This window comes from Ctenopharyngodon idella, chromosome 13, assembly GCF_019924925.1.
Source record: "Ctenopharyngodon idella isolate HZGC_01 chromosome 13, HZGC01, whole genome shotgun sequence".
In the NCBI taxonomy this organism is placed as follows: Eukaryota; Metazoa; Chordata; class Actinopteri; order Cypriniformes; family Xenocyprididae; genus Ctenopharyngodon; species Ctenopharyngodon idella.
The window spans coordinates 10,546,026-10,556,483 of record NC_067232.1 but is presented as its reverse complement, the minus strand read 5'-3'; the positions used below and the strand labels follow the sequence as shown (position 1 = coordinate 10,556,483).

General features: G+C 39.1%; 1 long non-coding RNA gene across 1 annotated transcript; it reads left to right on the top strand.

Moving 5' to 3' along the window:
- The first annotated feature begins 204 nt into the window (after positions 1 to 204).
- LOC127525096 (uncharacterized) lies at positions 205 to 4,141 on the top strand. The gene is made up of 3 exons (XR_007933251.1): positions 205 to 890; positions 2,407 to 2,833; positions 3,023 to 4,141. It is a non-coding gene; the product is annotated as an uncharacterized LOC127525096 (long non-coding RNA).
- Positions 4,142 to 10,458: the final 6,317 nt, after the last annotated feature.

Below are 10,458 nucleotides of genomic sequence, written 5' to 3'. Positions count from 1 at the left end.
AATTAAGATTAGGCTATCTAGTAAATATATATTCTTATTTCAATCGCATCCACTTCTTCGGCTACAATCAATGCAAAAATCGCGTGGTCTGCCATGAATTATTATTATTATTATTATTTTTTCCATCTTGTTTTCTCGTGATCACAACTTATTTTCTCGTGATCTCGAGAAAACAAAAGTTGTTTTTTCGTGATCACGACTTAATCTCTGCTCTAAATTACACAAATGTGCCAACAGGTGTCAGTATATTACCAAATATAACTGATGGGGTGCGGTAAATATCCACTTTACTGTATTAGTTCATATTGGCCCAGATTGTACGAGTTTCGGACAGAGAGAGTCTTCGTGATCGCTTTATTTTGTGCAGTATTGTATGCGTTAAGTAATTAACTTAACTGTTAAATGCTTGAATATGATTATTTTGCTTGAAAGTTTATCTGTTATCGTTACGTTCTGGCTGCTAGATGCATGACTCACAGTTTCACTACCCCAATAGTTCGGTCTGATACTAAACTTATTGCTTATTAAAACTAATTTTAATGTCACTGTATAGTATTCTGTTTGCACCTTATTGTGTATCTTTAAGACGCCATTTTAATCATCGCAGTTTCAGTGTTCGTTTACCTCATGTCACTCAATGTATATTGATAAGAAATATGATTTATAGCCTATGTCATTTAATTCATCTCGAGATCACGAGAAAACAAGATAGAAAAAATAATAATAATCTATGGCCGTTTAGGGCTTCCGTACGTTTCAGCACACTACGGAAAGCACGAAGTGTCAGACTTGACAGCCTTTCTCTGTACTCCTCCCCCGCCTGCAACCGGCAGATATCGCCAGCGGGTGGCAGACTAGTGTAGTTCATCGAAGTGATGCAGCTGACACCGGTAGGTCACATGATAATGACAACATGGCGAATGTAGTATGTCCGGATTACATTCATAGTACACATATTTTTAGATATTGCAAAGTAAGCACTTATTCAAATAAGTACCTACTCAAAAAAGTATGCGATTTCGAATGCAGCCTTGTTTTGTTCCTGAATGAATCTGTGTTTTGAACAAATGATTCAGATCATTCGTATATATATACAGTTGTGCTCAAAATTATTTATACCCTTGGTAAATATGACCAAAGAAGGCTATGAAAATAAATCTGCATCGTTAATCCTTTTGATCTTTTATTTTAAAAATCTACAAAAATCCAACCTTTCATTGGAGAATAAGACTTTTAAATGGGGGGAAAATCTCATTATGAAAGAAATGTTTTTCTTTAATACACATTGCTCACAATTAATCATACCCTTTTATTCAATACTTTTTGCAACCTCCTTTTGCCAAGATAAGAGCTCTGAGTCTTCTTCTATAATGCCTGATGAGTTTGGAGAACACCTGACAAGAGATCAGAGACCATTCCTTCATGCAGAATCTCTCCAGATCCTTCAGATTCCCAGCTCCATGCTTCTTCTCTTCAGTTCACTCCACTCATTTTCTTTAGGGTTCAGGTCAGGGAACTGGGACGACCATGGCAGAAGCTTCATTTTGTACTCAGGGACAAATTTGAAACAAAAAACAAACAAACAAAAAAAACACCTAAAAACTCTGAAACTAAAAAAAAAAAGAGCTTTTTAGCAGCAAACACTCAAAATGGGTTTGGTGCACACAGGGGTAAAAAGTACCCCATGTGTACAATGAAATATACCGCTGTATCTTTAAAGTTGTGGGCCTATTTTTCTGCTGGAGATCCTGGACATCTTGTTCAGGTACATGGCATCATGGATTCTATCAAATACCAACAGATAAAAAATCAAAACCTGACTGTCCCTGCTAGAAGTCATATAATGGGCCGTGGTTGGATCTTCCATCAGGACAATGATCCAAAACAAACATCAAAACCAACACAAAAATGTGTCACTGAGCACAAAATGAAGCTTCTGCCATGGTCATCCCAGTTCCCTGACCTGAACCCTAAAGAAAATGAGAGGAGTGAACTGAAGAGAAGAAGCACCAACATGGAGCTGGGAATCTGAAGGATCTGGAGAGATTCTGCATGAAGGAATGGTCTCTGATCTCTTGTCAGGTGTTCTCCAAACTCATCAGGCATTATAGAAGAAGACTCAGTGCTGTTATCTTGGCAAAAGGAGGTTGCAAAAAGCATTGAATAAAAGGGTATGATTAATTGTGAGCAATGTGTATTAGAGAAAAACATTTCTTTCATAATGAGATTTTCCTCCCATTTAAAATTCTTATTCTCCAATGAAAGGTTGGATTTTTGTAGATTTTTAAAATAAAAGATCAAAAGGATTAACGATGCAGATTTATTTTCATAGCCTTCTTTGGTCATATTTACCAAGGGTATGAATACTTTTGAGCACAACTGTATATATGTAACCCCTCTACCCAGGTCCTACTTACCCTGCTCTGCGCGGGCCTCGAACCTGGGTCTCTGGCGTGGGAGTCGGATGCTCTAACAAGGAGGCTAAAGGCTGCAACCCTTTACTCACACAGCAACTACTAGCTGGCCTCCGTTACATATATATAGTGGAATATTGCAACATATATTATATAGTCCTCTAATATTTACAACAGCATCTGTTCTCTTCTCTGATGACGTGTTTACTGGTGCAAGAGGGGGACCTGCTCACATGAGGTCGCATTGTAGCAATAGCAAACCACAACGATTCAAGAGCTAATCAATTCCTGATGGACAAAAAGTTCAACTCTACATTTTTTTCTTGTTCGAGAAGCTGTTTCACTTAGATATATCCATCACAATAGGGAAGAAAAGACTATCACAACTTCCATTCCATGCCAACTTTAAACTGAATGGGGTGAGTACTGTCCCTCCATCCCTCTCTCCCTTCCTCTCTGCCTCACTGCCTTCCTATTAGTCAGCCCATATTCCACATCAAAGGCACAGATGCCAATAACCTCACTCTGCCCCCTAAATGCTAAATTATTATTATTAAAGTGTGATTGACGGGCCTGCTTATTAATTATAATCTTGTGCACATATGCAGGGTGATGGCAGGAGTGGAAGCGGCTTTGTGTGCCAAGGCACCTCCACACAGAAGCTAATTTGCTCTGACACACTATCAAAGCATGCTCGTCAGAACTCCCATGGTGGCTCCTATGGGCCACACACACGTTTTAAGGGGCACACGGTGCAAGGAAGAGAGAGCATCGCATCACACACACGCACGCGTGGGTTTTACACAGGACCGACAGAAGCACAAAAGTCAAAGGCGAAATGCTTTGTCAGATAGCAAATTTTTTTTGCTCTGAAAAACACTTGAAAACATAAACCACTGAAACGCATAAGGAAAAAAAAAATACTTCCAAAAATCATTTACAGTATTTGATATTTTGTAGTGAATATATCAAAGCATTCTTACAATTTTTTTTTTAAAAAATGCATTTATATTTTATCTTCAATCTATCAAAATTGTACAAGATATTAAGACTTTTTTCTGAGACAATATCTTGAACTACATTCCTTTTTCTTTGTATAAATCTCATTAATTTGTTTTACATTAATGTTAAAAAAACATGAATTTTTTTTTTTATTCAGTCAGTTTTCTTTTGTTTTAGTGGTATATTTCCACTGCCCTTACAGTTTTAATCTCCTCATCCTCATGTTTTTCTTCTTCATTTCTTTTCTTAACACATAGCCTACTGCACGTTTTTTTGTCAAGTGATGAAACTGGAAGTATACTGTAGTGTTTATCACCGGCACAGAGGATCAAGACAGTTTGAAAACAGAGAGAAGGCAATGACTCACTAATGCAATTTGTAAAGATGCTTTGTAATACACTTAAGACACTCACATAAACTTTACCTGCTGGACTTTTATAGCTGTAAGGAATCAGGGATGCTGTTAGTGTGAGATAAATGTCAGAGCAATTCATACAGTCTCCATTAGGAAGGAAGATGAGACAGGACAATTTTCCGAGGGGATGGGAATGGAACTCTTTTCCATGTATCACTCACATTAATTTTTTCCAAGAAATGTATCAACATTTACCAATAAATAAATAAAAACATAAAAATTACCCTTAATTTGTAATGTTTGTATCATAATCTGTTACATAAAAAAATGTGTAATTAAATTTTGAATAAATTCTCTGCTTTTTGTTTTTTTTGTTTTGTTTTTTACTGATTTGTGTGATAAAATAACCAACAAAATGTGTTTTGTGATTCACTACCTATTTTACCATTCCAAGAAAGTAAAGGTTTCCTAATATCTGTCCAGTAGGGGGCACTAAAACATCATGCATGTCAATGGACAGGTAAACAATTCCTCCCTATAGTGTTGGTCACAAACTCACTCATGATACATTTTTCATCATTGTCTGAGAGACTTACACTAAAACACAACGAAGCAGTATCACACATCATCATGGATGGCTATATGGTAAACGTCAACCTTTAAAGTTTAATAAACCATTCCACACTGCCTCCTGAAACAATTATTGCTATTACCAAGTGAGTCTTCCAATGGACATTTAATACCTGTGAGTTATACAGCCATATTGTATGTAACTGTTATGACGAAAGATGACTTATACAAAACCGCAAAATCATTAAATCAAACCTCGCACAAATGGACACACGCAGGCACTTTAAAACACAGCTTGCACTCAGACGCAAAGCTGAAATGGCAGAGATGAGTAGCTGGAATATAAAGAGCGGCTCACGGGTGGCAGGACCTGCAGCCGTGATGGGCGCTGAATGACTCCTTTAATGGGTGAAAAAGACTTAGGAGATTAAATAGAGGCCCTCTGATGCAACTCAATTCAATTTGTCAGTATGCCTATTCATTTGGCAGACCAGACCCCGCTCTATAATTTCTCCATCTCAACGCTCTCATCTTAGACGGACGAGCGGCGCGGACGTCTCGTGCTGGGTTTTTACCTAGACATTCATCAGAGAGCCAGCAAACTACCAGCACTTATATGACGGCAGAGCCCCGGTCAGGGTTCAGCTTCATTATGCCTGTATGTATATTTCAAATAAAGTAAAACACATCTGCTTTCTAGAGCAGCATCTGCACTCTTGCAAATGGAGTTCAAATTGCCTGAAATGAGGGAAAAAGTGAGCAGAGAGAACAAAGAAGAAAAAAACATGAAGATTTCATCCCCCCGGAAAAATGACTAATAGCTGTTTCTGCCGGAGACCGTACAATCTTGTCGGACTATTCGAAAATGAGAGGCTGCCTAATTTGCCAGTGCATTTTTCTCTCCATTGTCCTCTCCTTTTGCACTTTTTCTCCCTTTCTCCGCTCCTCCGCGGCCCCCTAAAGCAGTCTTCCCCCCTCGTTCTCTCTTTCTCTAAATGCAAAGATGTACCCAAGGGCAGCATGTGGATCCTGGTCAATCACAGCGAGCAGATCTGCATATTCAGTGAGTCATAAATCTTCTATTAGCTGCACCACTCTGACTGACTCCTGACCCTTATTTCTCCAGAATGGAGGGGGGTCTTGGGTAGACAAGGGCATGCTAACAGCTTCCCTCCCATCTCCTTCTGAATGACACCCTGGCTTCACACCATTCACACGTTCCACTCGCCTACGAACACATCCCATCATCCCTGAGACCATCTGATGAGGCACATCAGCACACTTCCGCACCCTCAAGGGCTAAATGCTCATTCGTTGGTACAAGTCCACGATGTAATGAGCGAGAAAAAGCTGATCATTTTTCTTTCACAACAGCGGAGGATGGAAAACTGTGCCTACTGTACTTCTGAAAACTACGGAGAGCCTGGGAGAGGGATGAAACGGACAGAGAGGAAGCGAGGGCCGCATTAGATGGAGGAACAGAACAAGGCTGAGAAAAAACTGGAGGTGGAAGAGATAGAGAGAGAGGGAGGGAGAGAGTCTGGAGTGCTCCTTGATCAGAATGTATAGAGGTGGAAGTTTCTGGAGACCCTCATAAATTGCTGGCGGAGGTGTAGGCCTCTAACACTTTAACAAGTTGCTGTGCCAGCCGTCAGTGCAGCGTTTAACAGTAGGCAAAAGCCTGTGTGACAGCCCCACACCTCATTCATTATTTAAAAAGACCTGCATGCAGCACACAGCAACGCATCCGCCAGCTGCAGTGCTTTCTCTTAACGATCCCTCCGGTCCGGCGAGAGAAAGAAAAAATGAGAGACTAACAGAGAGAGCGAGGCTAAGAGCTCACTGCAAAGTTGGACAGAGACAACCACATTTACAGTTTTTCCTCAATCACTTTGGCTCAATTCTTGAATGAGATTTTTTCTCAAGCAATAAGTTATCGGAACAATTATTTTCTTGTTCACACAGATTTGATTTTTATTCATTTAAGCACATTTTGACAAAAGACTAAGTACAATTGTCAACAAATTACACAATAACTAAAACCGATGAGTTGATTCTCAGATCTCATACTCTTTACAACTTCTATACATTCTTTCATCGTGTGAGCCATCACATGCAAAACAATCCATTCAATAATTGGCAGACATCCATGAATATTCCATAAATATCTATGCCATGGAATGTTTTCTTTCTTTTTTTTTTTTTTTACATGCAACACATTTCTAAAAACAATAAATGTACTGTATACATACAAATGTGCATATTGTTTTTCTGTGTACTATACTGTATTCACTGTAATTCCCTGTAAATGTTTTCCTACTGATGAAAACTGTATTTAAAAAGCTCAGTGTGATAAACAATAGCATTCAGCTAAAAAAAGTAGAACTAAAATAAAATTTCTATATAACAAACATTTGACTGCCATGGTAAAAAAAAAAAAAACATCTAAACATTTTGACAAGTATGGCTCACTTAATGACAAAAAATAAATAAAATAAAATAACAATGAGAGAATTTACTGACACAGAAACTAGGTTTTGAAGAAGCATTAATTAAATGTTTAGGGTAATCCAGTTGTGATGTGCTATAAAACAGTCGTGAGAATTGCACTTATAGTTTAAAGAATGTTAAGACTGTTTCAAAAAATGAGCCAAAGTGATTGAGAAAGGCTGTTAAAAAGTGATTGTGAATCCCCTAAATGATCAGTCTGTGTGTATATGGAATACAGGAGTCACTCCTGGTGTGGTATTAACATAAAGTAGTTAGGGTTAACTATGCATAACCATAGCAACGATTTGGATTCGGTATGTTTTGATGAATTATATGTTGTGAAGATAGATAGATGATGGATAGATAGATAGATAGATAGATACACTATATTGCCAAAAGTTTTGGGACACCTGCCTTTACGTGCACATGAACTTTAATGCCATCCCATTCTTAATCTGTAGGGTTTAATATGGAGTTGGCCCACCCTTTGGAGCTATAACAGCCTTAACTCTTCTGGGAAGGCTTTCCACAAGGTTTAGGAGTGTGTTTATAGGAATTTTTGACCATTCTTCTAGAAGCGCATTTGTGAGGTCAGGCAGTGATGTTGGCGAGAAGGCCTGGCTCGCAGTCTCTGCTCTAATTCATCCCAAAGGTGTTCTTTCAGGTTGAGGTCAGGACTCTGTGCAGGCCAGTCAAGTTCCTCCACACCAAACTCGCTCATCCATGTCTTTATGGACCTTGCTTTTTGCACTGGTTCACAGTCATGTTGGAACAGGAAGGAACCATCCCCAAACTGTTCCCACAAAGTTGGGAGCATGAAATTGTCCAAAATGTCTTGGTATGCTGAAGCATTAAGAGTTCCTTTCACTGGAACTAAGGGGCCAAGCCCAACCCCTGAAAAACAACCCCACACCATAATCCCCCCTCCACCAAACTTTACACTTGGCACAATGCAGTCAGGCAAGTACCGTTCTCCTGGCAACCGGCAAACCCAGACTCATCCATCGGATTGCCAGACAGAGAAGCGTGATTCATCACTCCAGAGAACACGTCTCCACTGCTCTAGAGTCCAGTGGCGGCGTGCTTTACACCACTGCATCTGATGCTTTGCATTGCACTTGGTGATGTAAGGCTTGGATGCAGCTGCTCGGCCATGGAAACCCATTCCATGAAGCTAATCTGAAGGCCACACAAAGTTTGGAGGTATGTAGCTATTGACTCTGCAGAAAGTTGGCGACTTCTGTGTGCCTCAGCATGCGCTGACCCCGCTCTGTGATTTTACGTGGCCGTGGAGTTGCTGTTGTTCCCAATTGCCTCCACTTTGTTATGATACCACTAATAGTTGACCGTGGAATATTTAGTAGTGAAAAAATTTTATGAATGGACTTATTGCACAGGTGGCAACCTATCACAGTACCACGCTTGAATTCACTGAGCTCCTGAGAGCGACCCATTCTTTAATGTTTGTAGAAGCAGTCTGCATGCCTAGGTGCTTGATTTTATACACCTGTGGCCATGGAAGTGATTGGAACACCTGAATTCAATGATTTGGAGGGGTGTCCCAATACTTTTGGAAATATAGTGTAGATAGATAGATTAGGTCAGGTTTGCATGAAATTCTGAGATTACATTTAACTGTTTTTATTCATTTTGAAGAATACTGAATGTTTTCGTGCAAGTTCAAATGCATGTTCACATTTAGTCTAGAACTACAATAACCATCATGTTTACACAGCCCACACAACACATTTGCACTTTATTTCTCTCAAAATGGGGACAGGAGAGCTGTCAGTCAATAAATGTGAGAAAGTAACTTGTGTTACTTATTTGAAAAAGTAACTTAGATATTTTGTTGTAAATTGAAAAAGTAATGCGTTACTTTACTAGTTACTTGAAAAAGTAATCTGATTACGTAACTCAAGTTACTTGTAATGCGTTACCCCCATCACTCCCTTTGTCTGTAATTTCTCTATATAACCAAACTCTGTGCATAAGACTGGGATTAAGCACTCAGAAAAGTAGTGAAAACTGTATTTAGTTATAGTGTGTACGTGGCCAGAGAGAAAGAGAAAGGCAAGGAGGATGAATTGTGTTGTGGGAAAGATGGGAAAGAAAGGGAATAAACTAGGAAAAACGATAGACTGAAGTGTTGGGTGGAAAAAAAGGAGGAAAATGTGGGATGAAACTAGGAACAGACAAGATAGATGAGACAAGTGGGGAAGGAAAGGAAGAGAGAGAGAGAGAGAGAGAGAGAGATTTGCATACCTGAATCAGCAGCGCTCACACATCTGGTCATAACCCATAGTAATGACATCCAAGTTTCGCATTACCACATTCATAATGTTTGCATTAAAGCTCTTGTTTATGATTTAAGCATGAGGCTGAGTTGATAAAACATAGATAAGATAAAACCTAGGCTGGTGTAAAATCTCACTCAGATAGCTGTATCCCCATTTTTCATATATTCAATTAGCTAACAAGGCTGTAGCACCAGGGCCGAGAGCAGGTTTGATGGATCAGCCAACTTTTTCCCAGCAGGCTGAGCTTACTCAGGCATTTTTTTCTTTCTTCCCCCCTTTATTCTAGAAAAATGCTGAAAAAAAAGTTATGAGGATGCTAGAAAGAGACAGGCTTGCCGATCTATGACAAATTTACTGTCCCAGAGTAACCCTCATGATTCCCATAAGCTCTACAGATTGGACTAGAAAGAGAAGGGTGAGGAAAACCTGAAATATTGAGAGATTTCATTAAGATGTCTTTTATTTGAAGGTTAATTGGAAATGTTTTCACTGTCACATTTTCAGTCTAGCCATATGCATCAAGGGTTAATACATTCGTATTGTTTCACTGCACCTTCAGAGGACATAATAGCAAATATCTTTGTTTACTTTGCCAACAGCCCAATTTAGGGCTGACTAAAAAGCAATCATATTATTTATTAAAGCATTTTTTCTTATTTTCATCTATCTCTGCCCCTTGGCATTCATTGGCCTTTTGCAGGGTCAAGCACTGACATTAAGTCTGACATTTGGCTGAAATCTATAAAAAGCCTCTATCGTTATAGGTCAAAGTCTCATCACTAGTCAGACCCAGACCCTCTGACCGCAGCCCATGTGTTTTCCTGGAGCACACCGATGTGATTTACCAGGTGATGGCAGCTTTGGCCTCAATAGGGTTAAAATACCCTCGATCCTGATATTCTCTCACTCCCTCACATATAAATACTAATGGAAGCCTGTTCCCAGCTCAAAATAAACTTTATTTCTTGTAATTGTGACTTTAAATGTCACAATATGACTTTATATGTCACGATGGCAACTTTATATCTCACAGTTGAAACGTTTTTCTTATAATGTGACTATATCTCAACATTATTATAGCAATTGCAATTATTTCTCACAATTGCGATTTTCCCCCCTCAAATTCCAGTTTTTAATCTTAAATGTTTATGTAGTAATGTTTGTTGATACGGGAAGAAGGAGGCGGGAACCGGTGAATGTTAAACACAACTTTAATAATATTTAAAATAAACAAACAACAAAACGAAAGTAAAATGCCGGCAGACCCTCACGGACGTCTACCGGCCACACAAACATAATAAAACCATAAAATAAATCCAGGCCTGGT